At 36.7% G+C, this 12376-nt stretch overlaps 1 protein-coding gene across 4 annotated transcripts in view; it reads right to left on the bottom strand.

Annotated features, from left to right (window-relative positions):
• The window catches only part of LOC145524398 (uncharacterized), a 1208145-nt gene that overhangs the window by 600799 nt on the left and 594970 nt on the right, over positions 1–12376 (bottom strand). The window lies entirely within an intron of this gene.

Raw genomic sequence — 12376 nt, forward strand, 5'->3', positions numbered from 1 at the left:
AGTGTCAGACTTTATTTTTGGGGGCTCCAAAATCACTGCTGATCATGATTGCAACCATGAAATTAAAAGACGCTTACTTCTTGGAAGGAAGGTTATGGCCAACCTAGATAGCATATTTAAAAGCAGAGACATTACTTTGCCAACAAAAGTACGTCTAGTCAAGGCTATGGTTTTTCCAGTGGTCATGTATGGATGTGAGAGTTGGGGTATAAAGAAAGCTGAGTGCCGCAGAATTGATGCTTTTGAACTGTGGTGTTGGAGAAGACTCTTGAGAGTCCCTTGGACTGCAAGGAGATCCAATCAATCCATCCTAAAGGAGATCAATCCTGGGTGTTCATTGGAAGGACTGATGTTGAAGCTGAGACTCCGACTCCAATATTTTGGCCACCTCATGTGAAGAGCTGACTCATTGGAAAAGACCCTAATGCTGGGTAGGATTGGGGGCAGGAGGAGAAGGGGACGACAGAGGATGAGATGGTTGGATGGCATCACCGACTCGATAGACATGGGTTTGGGTATACTCCCGGAGTTGGTGATCGACAGAGAGGCCTGGCGTGCTGCAATTCACGGGGTCGCAAAGAGTCGGACACGACTGAGCGACTGTACTGAACTGAATGCTAAGTGTTGAGGCAATTACATTGTGTAGATCTCTTTTTGCTTTCCTGTGGGAAACAAATACCCTGTACCCTCAGAGCCAGCTTGAATAGGAGAACCCTGTAAATGAGGCATGAGGCAAGAATGTGGCTTCTTGGCTCAAGACTCTTCATAGGAAACCCTTGACAAGTTAAATGAATAAAAACATATATACACATTTTAAAAGATTAGGAGTAAAATAAACAATAATGAGAAGTTCACTGGAATTTGGTGATCAAAGCAAAAGCATAATCCACCTTGAGAAAGGAAACTTGAGAAAATTTTCTTTATTAATGTTGTTTGGGAGGGGACTACCTCCAGATGCCTTAGTGGCAGGTAGTACAAGGAAAGCTGTCAACTGTTCAAGTCTGATCCAAATCATTGTGAAGGTGCTGTTTTCCTTCCATAATAAATTCATTTGCCATATGATTCTTTAAAAAGGGTTATGTTTATGTAATGTACCCTTTTAAAAAACAATTTAGTATTTATTTTCTTTCATTATGAGCTTTGCATGAATATTTGGTCTATATATAATTTTAAAAGCTCATATAACTTAATCATTTGAGTTCTTGCAATAAACAGAACTCTCTGATAAATGTAGGCTATTTCAAATTGAACTAAGATAAATCTCTATGGAGATTCAGATGTTTCTGGACCCTGTTAATGGGGCTATTTAATCAGGTTTAGAAAAAAACAGTTTCCTAGGCCTACAGGATTACAAAGCATCCCAACACTAAATCCAATCTCTTCTCCAAATAGAAAAGTTTGACATAATATTCTCAGTTTAGATAGTTCTAGAAACAGACCTTAAAATATTGGACCTGGGCCACTGAAAACTGATTTACCCTAGGATATGCATTTCAAATACAATTTTTGGACATTTGTTCAATTTCTAGACTTCTATCCTTACTGATGTTTCATTTCCATTTCTTGACTATGTCTTTGTTACCAACCACCCTTAACTCTTCCCTGCCTGGGCTTCCTTGGTGGCTCAGACAGAAAAGAATCTGGTTGCAATGCAGGAGACCTGAGTTCGATCCCTGGGTTGGGAAGATCCCCTGGAGAAAGGAATGGCTACCCACTTCTTATCTGGAGAATTCCATGGATAGAGAAGCCTGGTGGGCAATAGTCTATGTGGTCACAAAGAGTCAGACATGGCTAAGTGACTAAAAAAAAATAATCTTAAAATTTGGCAATTCCCAGTCACATTCGTATAACTGCAGCCCTCCTTTATTCTGATCATCCCAATTCTGAGCCCATTCTGAGCCCATCCTAATTCAGATCCCAATCCCAGTTTCATGTCCTGTGTGTACCCTTTTTAAAATCAACTTCCACTGCACCTGCACCCTTGGCCCTCTCTCTGCCTCCTGTTTTCACCATCTCAATAATCCACATATGTAAGGCACAGACTAAGTTCTCTAGGGGATGTCTGGGATTATTTACTGCATTTTGATTAGATACACACATTCCAAATAGGCTGAACAACAGGCTCAAGATGATAGATTTAATTAGTGGAAAAAGAGAAACAGGTTATTGTATCATGATTCCTAGTGTAGTGCTGTTTCTATCAAATCAGAAGTATAGATTTGTCACTAAAAAATGTTAAAACATGATTTAATGCTTCTGGGAAAACTGGAAAGCTACATACAAAAGGATGAAACTGGACTACTCTTTCATACCATGCAAAAAATAAGTTCAAAATGGATTAAAGACTTAAATGTAAGACCTGAAACCATAAATTCCTAGAAGAAAACACAATCGGTAAGCTCTTTGATATTACTCTTAGCCATATTTGTTTGGATATGTCTCCTCAGGCAAGAGAAACAAAAGCAAAAACAAAGGGGACAATATCAAACTAAAAACCATTTACCCAGCAAATGAAACAAAACATAAAGATCTCCTATGAATGAGAGAACATGCTTGCAAATGATATATCTGATATGTAGTTACTATCATATATATATGTATATATATATATATATAATAAAAACTCATGTAACTCAATATCAAAATATAAACAATCCAATTTAAAAAAATAGACAAGAGTTGAACAGGCATTTTTCGAAAAAAGATACAGATGGACAACAGGCACATGAAAAAATGCTCAACATCACTAATCATCAGGGATATGAAAATCAAATCCACAGTGATACATCATCTCACACCCATCAGAACAAACAGTATCCAAAAGACAACAAATAACGGGTATTGGTGAGGATATGGAGGAAAGGGAACCCTCTTGCATTATTGGTGAGAAGTAAATTGGTGCAGCCACTATGGAAAATAGTATGGAAATTCCTCAAAAAAAAAGAAAAATGGAAATTTGACCTTGGAGTACAGAATGAAGCAGGGCAAAGGCTAATAGAGTTTTGCCAAGAGAACACACTGGTCATAGCAAACATCCTCTTCCAACAACACAAGAGAAGACTCTACACATGGATATCACCAGACAGTCGATACCGAATTCAGACTGATTATATTCTTTGCAGCCAAAATGGAGAAGCTCTATACAGTTAGCAAAAACAAGACCAGGGGCTGACTGTGACTCAGATCATGAACTCTTTATTGCCAAATTCAGACTTAAATTGAAGACAGGAGGGAAAACCACTAGACCCTTCAGGTATGACCGAAATCAAATCCCTTACGATTAAACAGTGGAAGTGACAAATAGATTTAAGGGATTAGATCTGATAGACAGAGTGCCTGATGAACTGTGGACAGAGGATTGTGACATTGTACAGAACACAGGAATCAAGACCTTCCCCATGGAAAAGAAATGAAAAAAAGCAAAATGGCTGTCTGAGGAGGCCTTACAAATAATTGTGAAAAGAAGAGAAGTGAAAAGCAAAGGAGAAAAGGAAAGATATTCCCATTTGAATGTAGAGTTCCAAAGAATAGCAAGGAGAGATAAGAAAGCCTTCCTCAGTGATCAATGCAAAGAAATAGAGGAAAACAACAGAATGGGAAAGACTAGAGACCTCTTCAACAAACTTAGAGATACCAAGGGAACATTTCAGGCAAAGATGAGCTCAATAAAGGACAGAAATTGTATGGACCTAACAGAAGCAGAAGATATTAAGAAGAGGTGACAAGAATACACAGAAGAACTGTACAAAAAAGATCTTCACAACCCAGATAACCATGATGGTGTGATCACTCACTTAGAGCCAGACATCCTGGAATGCGAAGTCAAGTGGGCCTTAGGAAGCATCACTACGAACAAAGCTAGTGGAGGTGATGGAATTCCAGTTGAGCTCTTTCAAATGCTGAAAGATGATGCTGTGAAAGTGCTGCACTCAATATGCCAGCAAATTTGGAAAACTCAGCAGTGGCCACAGGACTGGAAAAGGTCAGTTTTCATTCCAATCCCAAAGAAAGGCAATGCCAAAGAATGCTCAAACTACCTCACAATTGCACTCATCTCACATGCTAGTAAAGTAATGCTCAAAATTCTCCAAGTCAGGCTTCAGCAATATGTAAACCATGAACTTCCAGATGTTCAAGCTGGTTTTAGAAAAGGCAGAGGAACCAGAGATCAAATTGCCAACATTTGCCGGATCATTGGAAAGGCAAGAGAGTTCCAGAAAAACATCTACTTCTGCTTTATTGACTATGCCAAAGCCTTTGACTATGTGGATCACAATAAGCTGTGGAAAATTCTGAAAGAGATGGGAATAACAGACCACCAGACCTGTCTCTTGAGAAACCTGTATGCATGTCAGGAAATAACAGTTAGAACTGGACATGGAACAACAGACTGATTCCAAATAGGAAAAGGAGTACGTCAAGGCTATATATTGTCACCCTGCTTATTTAACTTGTATGCAGAGTACATCATGAGAAATGCTGGGCTGGCTGAAGCACAAGCTGGAATCAAGTTTGCCAGGAGAAATATCAATAACCTCGGATATGCAGATGACACCACCCTTATGGCAGAAAGGAAAGAGGAACTAAAAAGCCTCTTGATGAAAGTGAAAGAGGAGAGTGAAAAAGTTGGCTTAAAGCTCAACGTTCAGAAAACTAAGACCATGGCATCTGTTCCCATCACTTCATGGCAAGTAGATGGATAAACAGTGGAAATAGTGAAAAACTTTATTTTGGGGGGCTCCAAAATCACTGCAGATGGTGATTGTAGCCATGAAATTAAAAGATGCTTACTCCTTGGAAGGATATGACTAACCTAGATAGCAGATTAAAAAGCAGAGACATTACTTTGTCAACAAAGGTCCATCTAGTCAAGGCTATGGTTTTTCCAGTAGTCATGTATGGATGTGAGAGTTGCACTGTGTAGAAAGCTGAGCGCTAAAGAATTGATGCTTTTGAACTGTGGTGTTGGAGAAGATTCTTGAGAGTCTCTTGGACTGAAAGAAGAACCAGCCAGTCCATCGTAAAGGAGATCAGTCCTGGGTGTTCATTGGAAAGACTGATGTTGAGGCTGAAACTCCAATACTTTGGCCACCTCATGTGAAGAGTTGACTCACTGGAAAAGACCCTAATGCTGGGAAGGATTGGGGGCAGGAGGGAAAGGGGACGACAGAGGATGAGATGCGCTGGATGGCATCACCAACTCAGTAGACATGAGTTTGGGTAAACTCCAGGAGTTGGTGATGGACAGGGAGGCCTGGCATGTTGCAATTCAAGGAGTTGCAAAGAGTCGGATACGACTGAGGGAATGAACTGAACTGACAATATGATCAAGGAATTTCCCTTCTAGGTAAATATTAATCTTAATAAAATGAAAATGCTAATTAGAAAAAGATATATATCCCCCTATGTTGATAACAAAATTATTACAATAGCTAAAATATGGAAGCAATATAAGTGCTCATTATCAGATGAATGGATAAAGATGTGGTATATATATATATTGCCTTGTCATAAAAATGAAATTTTGCTATATAGTTGACAAAATAGATGGACCTAGAAGGTATTATACTAAGTGAAATACATATATCTAAGAAAGACAAATACTGTATGATTTAACTTATATGTGGAATCTAAAACACAAAACAAATTAACAATTATAACAAAAGAGAAACAGTTATAAATACAGAGAGTAAGTAGGTGGTTGCCAGAGAGGAGGGGGTTGAGGGGACGAAAGAAATAATAGGGAGATTAGAGGTACAAACCTCCAAGTGTAAAATAAATGTGCCACAAGTATAAAATATACAGTGTGGGAAATATAGAAATGTATTAATTTGTAGTTCAGTCACTCAGTTGTGTCTGACTCTTTGCAACACCATGAACTGCAGCACGCCAGGCCTCCCTGTCCATCATGAATTCCCAGAGCTTGCCCAAACTCATGTCCATTGAGTCACTGATGCCATCAACCATCTTATCCTCTGTCGTCCTCTTCTCCTCCTGCCCTCAATCTTTCCCAGCGTCAGGGTATTTTCAAATGAGTCAACTCTTTGCTTCAGGTGGCCAAAGGATTGGAGTTTCAGCTTCAACATCAGTCCTTCCAATGAACACCCAGGACTGATCTCCTTTAGGATGGACTGGTTGGATTTCCTTGCAGTTCAAGGGACTCTCAAGTGTCTTCTCCAAAACCACAGTTCAAAAGCATCAATTCTTCGGTGCTCAGCTTTCTTTATAGTCCAACTCTCACATCCATACATGACTACTGGAAAAACCTAGCCTTGACTAGACAGACCTTTGTTGACAAAGTAATGTCTCTGCTTTTTAATATGCTGTCTAGGTTGGTCATAACTTTTCTTCCAAGGAGCAAGCCTCTTTTAATTTCATGGCTGTAGTCACCATCTGCAGTGATTTTGGAGCCTCCAAAAACAAAGTTTGTCACTGTTTCCACTGTTTCCCCATCTATTTGCCATGAAGTGATGGGACCAATAGCTCAACCGGAATTCTATCACCCTCACTAGCTTTGTTCGTAGTGATGCTTCCTAAGGCCAACCTGACTTCACATTCTAGGATGTCTGGCTCTAGGTTTGTGATCACACCATCATGATTATCTGGATTGTGAAGATCATTTTGTACTGTTCTTCTGTGTATTCTTTACACCTCTTCTTATCTTCTGCTTCTGTTAGGTCCATACCATTTCTGTCCTTTATTGAGCTCATCTTTGCCTGAAATGTTCCCTTGGTATCTCTAATTTTCTTGAAGAGATCGCTAGTCTTTCCCATTCTATTGTTTTCCTCTATTTCTTTGCATTGATTGCTGAGGAAGGCTTTCTTATCTCTGCTTGCTATTCTTTGGAACTCTGCATTCAAATGGGTATATCTTTCCTTTCTCTCTGCTTTTTGCTTCTCTTCTTTTCACAGCTATTTGTAAGGCCTCCTCAGTCAGCCAATTTGCTTTTTTCCATTTCTTTTTCTTGGGGATGGTTTTGATCCCTGTGTTCTGTGCAATGTCACGAACCTCCATCCATAGCTCATCAGGCACTCTGTCTATCAGATCTAGTCCCATAAATCTATTTCTCACTTCCACTGTATAGTCATAAGGGATTTGATTTAGGTCATAACTGAATGGTCTAGTGGTTTTCCCCACTTTCTTCAATTTAAGTCTGAATTTGGCAATAAGGAGAAATGTATAGAAATAGCGAATCACTAAGTTGCACAGCAGAAACTTGCATAGTGTTGTAGGTCAATTATACTTCAAAAACTAACAAACATAGGAAAAAAATTTTGATTTTCAGAGGTGGAGTGTGAGGGGATGGTGAAGTGGATTAAGGCAGTCAAAAGGTACAAACTTCCATTTGAAGTACAAGGAATATAATGCATAAAATGATAAACATTATTAACACCATTGTATGTTATATATAAAAATTGTTAAGAGCATAAACCCTCAGAGTCCTTATCACAATAAAAAGTTAATTTCCTTAATTTTGTATGTAAAGGAGATGATGTTCAATTATTTCATAACATATGTAAGTCAAATTAGTAATTTGTGATACCTTAAGTTTATACAATGATGTATGACAGTTATATTTCATCAGTGAAACAAATAAAAATATATCTTCCTAAATTTTGGTGGTTTTTTTTTTTAGAGGTGCTCTCTCCAGTCTTTAAGATTCTTGTGTATTCCTTTATGATTACCTTAGGACCTACACAATTTTGGTAAAAAATAATGTGGAGTCATAACATTTTGTTGCCCTAAGCTCAGCACTCATTTGACTATTTTCAAAGTATAAGCTAGTGATAGCTTCTCTCTGACTTTGTTAATTCAATCTTGATTTAATTAATATATTTCTATGTGTTAAGCTCAATTTACTAGTGTTTTAAAATAACACTGATCAATATAAAAACAGCCACTCTCTCCTTCTCACTCCAAAAAACCTAATTTAAAAAAGGAAAAAATGATCCTGTAAGAGTGCTATGTTCGGCCTTTGAGACCCTTTTTCTTAAACTTTTGACTAAATATTTCCTTGAAGAAACTTTCAATTCTGTCACAACACTAATATCTTCTTGGTGGCCCTGATCAACTTTTTTCTCATCTAAGACCAGTGTTTAAAATAACAGAGACCCACACTTATATTTCAAACAATGAATAAATGGGATAGTTATTATAATATCAAATATTACAGTTACTATAAAGGGAAATGATTGTTTCAAAAGAAATAATGTCAATTTTTTTTTATTTCAAAAGGAATTCATTATTTGGCTAGATATATTATTTTGTATTATTTTCCAGATTAGAGAACATAACCCTTCAGATGAAAGTACATTGTATTTATAGAACATTTGATTTCAGTTGTAATTTCAGATGTAAATATTAAGACCATTCAGTCTAACTGGACTTACCCTAGAGACAAATCCTTGCTTTCATGAAATTCTAATTATATCTACACAATTTATTTGCTTTTACAGTTTCCTGGCAATATTCTGTCTCTGTGGCTTATGTGTCTTTCATATGGCCAAATAATTTCTCCCAATTTTCCCCATTAACCCAAAAAGAAATTTCAACTGAGATTGCTGGATTCCAGAATAGCTGTATCAACTCCAAAATTTTCAAATACAACTTGAGATTAAGACAAAACACTACATGCCCCAAAGGAGCTTCCCATTAAATTTTATGTACAGTTCTCTAATAAACTTCATGCATTTGGATGGCTGGTACTTTAAACGTGGAAAATCATATAAAAAAAGGTTCGTTTCATATAATTGATATAATTTTGGCTTCATATTTTTATATCTTTCTTAGAGGATTAATAATATTTTATAAACACATGTATATCAACTGAAACTTAGTTAACATGTAGAACCTTTTCATCATGATACGGCCATCAGTTAGACAAAAACAAAACTTACTCAAATGGTTACTTCTTTCCTGCCTTACCATTATTAAATAAACCTGGAGTTTGACTTGCGTCATACTGGTTTGTGGGAACTGGCTTCACAGAATAATGTTTACAAGATCAGTCCTTGAAAGGACATTGTCAACATCTTTAAGCCATGGGTTTGATAATTTTATTCATCTCCTGTTTACAGTGTAATTTTATTTTTTTAACTTCCAAAAATATTATCCCAACTGTTGGGCTTTATAAAATTGCTTTTAGTTCTTTCATCTGAAATATTCTTAGTTGAATTCAATTTTACACTAAAAAGTTGAGTAAAAAGTGTAATAATAAAATTATCTATATGCAATTAATTCTTTTTCCTAAATGGTGAAGTTTTGCTTCTTTCTTTCATTTATATTACTGTAACTAAATGTTATTATAACTAAACCAGACTATTAAAATGTAATTTTTTTTGCTTAAAGTTTTGGCAAAGAAAGCAAACTTATTTGTAAGTTGTTTCTCTTAAATTTGAGAAATACTGATGAATGTAAACTACATTAACAAGGAACACAATGAGATGGTATAGGTCAGTATGTTACATGAACTATTAATAAAATATCACTATTGATTTTAAATAGTTATCTCTGGTATATATTTTAGATTACTTTTTTCATTCTACTCTCCTAATTGGAGAGCTTGGGTATTAAATGACATTTTTAAGACTTTAATGCCACTTACATAACATTTACATTGTATTTATGAATCATAAATAATCTATAGATAATTTAAAGTATATGGGAAGATGTGTGTAGGTAATATGCAAACACTATGCCATTTTGTACAGGGACTTATGTATCCTCAGATATGGGTATCCAGGGGGTCTGAGAACAGATCCCCCTTAAATATTGAGGGATGACTACAGTTGTTATACCATCAATTCTGTATTGATTTAAGGTCATTCATACAGTCACACACCTTCAGCATTCCATTGATTTTTGGGCACACTCAATTCCTGTTACTGGTAATCTATGAGAAGAAACAACTAGATCGATTACTATTTCTAGGCTAGACTTGATTATGGTAACTGCATTTGAGGACTCTGTTAGATTTACTTTTCTCTTACAATATAGCTTTTATTATTTTTAATTAGACTTCAAATAAATCTGCAGTCAGACAAGACTTAGTGACTAGACAACAATGAATGATAAATCATTCTTGCTTTGTTTTATTCAGGAATAACAGCATTATTTTAACTTCAAAAGGAGAAAACAGTGATTCATTTTTTTTCATTTAAGAAATTCACTTCTGGATCCTTTACTTGTATTGATTTTAAATCATACTTTACCAATATATTAATTTTTAAATAAAATATTTTCTCTTGACTCATTCTTTGAATGACTCTTTCTTGAATAAGAAAATACAAAGATTTCAATGCCATTTTTTCTACTAATTTATCTATAAATGATTTATCAATGGCTTTCTCTGGCTTGAATTTAGAATCCATAGTAATTCATTCTTATTTCATATGTATTCAGAAGTTTTATTTACAACAAAAAGGTATTAAGCAGTTGTGAGTTATGTAATATTTCTTGAGTACCTGGATAGAAAATAACATGTCCAAAGGCTGTGGGAAGCAGGTATATTACTTAGACATCATGATGTGTCTGAGAGAAAAACGGTGTATTTTCATTTAGGAAATAAAGTGAGTAGGGAACAAGATTCAACTGAAGATTGCTTTGATTTAAAAATTGAATACTTTTAATTTTATGCTTAGCACTCAGTTTCACCTATTACCTTTGTTTTTGTTATCCACTTGCTAAATCGTGTCTGACTCTTTGCGATCCTATGAACTGCACCATGTCAGGCTTCCTTATCCTTCACTATCTCCTGGAGTTTGCTCAAACTCATGTTCATTGAATGGGTGTGCCATCCAACCATCTCATCCTCTGTCGCCCCCTTTTCCTCTTGCCTTCAATTTTTCCCAGCATCAGGGTCCTTTCCAGTGAGTTGGCTTGTTGCATCAGGTGGCCAAAGGATTGGAGCTTTGGCTTTGGTGTCAGTCCTTCCAGTGAATCGGAGAAGGCAATGGCATCCCACTCCAGTGCTCGTGCCTGGAAAATTCCATGGACGGAGGAGCCTGGTAGGCTACAGTCCATGGGGTCGCTAAGAGTCAGGCACGACTGAGAGACTTCACTTTCACTTTTCCCTTTCATGCATTGGAGAAGGAAATGGCAACCCACTCCAGTATTCTTGCCTGGAAAATCCCAGGGACAGGGGAGCCTGGTGGGCTGCCGTCTATGGGGTCGCACAGAGTTGGACACGACTGAAGCGACTTAGCAGCAGCAGCAGCAGCTTCCAGTGAATATTCAGGGTTGATTTAATTTAGGATTGACTGGTTTGATCTCTTTGCAGTCCAAGGGACTCAAGAGTCTTCTCCAGGATAATTTGAAAGCATCAAATCTTTAACACTCAGCCTTCTTTATGGTCCAACTCTCACATCTGTATGTGACTACTGGAAAAATCATAGCTTTGACTATACAGACCTTTGAGGCAAAGTGATGGCTCTGTTTTCTAACACACTGTCTAGGTTTGTCATAGTTCTTTTTTTTTTTTCCCCCCAAAGAGCAAGCAGTTGCTTGCAGTCCATACTGCAGTCTATTACTGTTGCCTTTGGATAAATTGTGATATCTGTCTCTACATTTCCTAAACTATAAAATGGAGTTACCATTGACTGCCTGACATGGGTAGTTGCTCACTCTCTCTCCAGAGGCTTCCCTGGTAGCTCAAATGGGGTAAAGAATTTGCCTGCAATGCAGGAAACCTGGGTTCAATCCCTGAAGATTTGGACACAACTGAGCAACTAACATTTTCAATTTCACTTTCATATATATACACCCTAACCCATTTGCTCTAAAGATGTTCTCTGATATTTGTGATTAAAGTTCTTCCCTTGAAAGTTATTGGTATCTACATCAGAGGATTTTTAGTATTTTGCAATATTTTTAATATACGTTTGGAACCATGCTTAGTAAAAATACAAAAAAATCTGAAATATATATTTTATATGGTAATTGTGTCATAAAACTTGGAAAGATTATACACTTACAGGTATATAATATATAATCACTGACAAACTCTACATAGAAGTGTGTGTACTTTCAGAAGTATCTGAAATGTACAGGATTCAGCTAAAAAATAAAGATGATTTTGGAGTCAAAGGTGGTTCTTAGAGCAGACTGTACTTTAACTCCTAGGAAAGGAAAATGGTAGGGAGCCATGAGGATAGATCTTTATCCAATTTTATTGACTTCACTTTTGAAATCATGTTTGGACATAAAATAACCCAGAAATGTCTAGATCTCATGAGGGATATGCGACAGAATAAGCTGTGGAATTAGAAGTTACAGGCTCTATCGTTTCTCAGCCTTTTGGTTAAGATCAAGTGTAGAAGTTACAGGCTCTGAGTCCACTCTTTTGATTCTAATCCAATAGGATCTAGAGTAGATTTGG

This window comes from Giraffa tippelskirchi, chromosome 10 (genome assembly GCF_054371585.1).
Source record: "Giraffa tippelskirchi isolate mGirTip1 chromosome 10, T2T-mGirTip1v1.2.pri, whole genome shotgun sequence".
NCBI classification, from domain to species: Eukaryota; Metazoa; Chordata; class Mammalia; order Artiodactyla; family Giraffidae; genus Giraffa; species Giraffa tippelskirchi.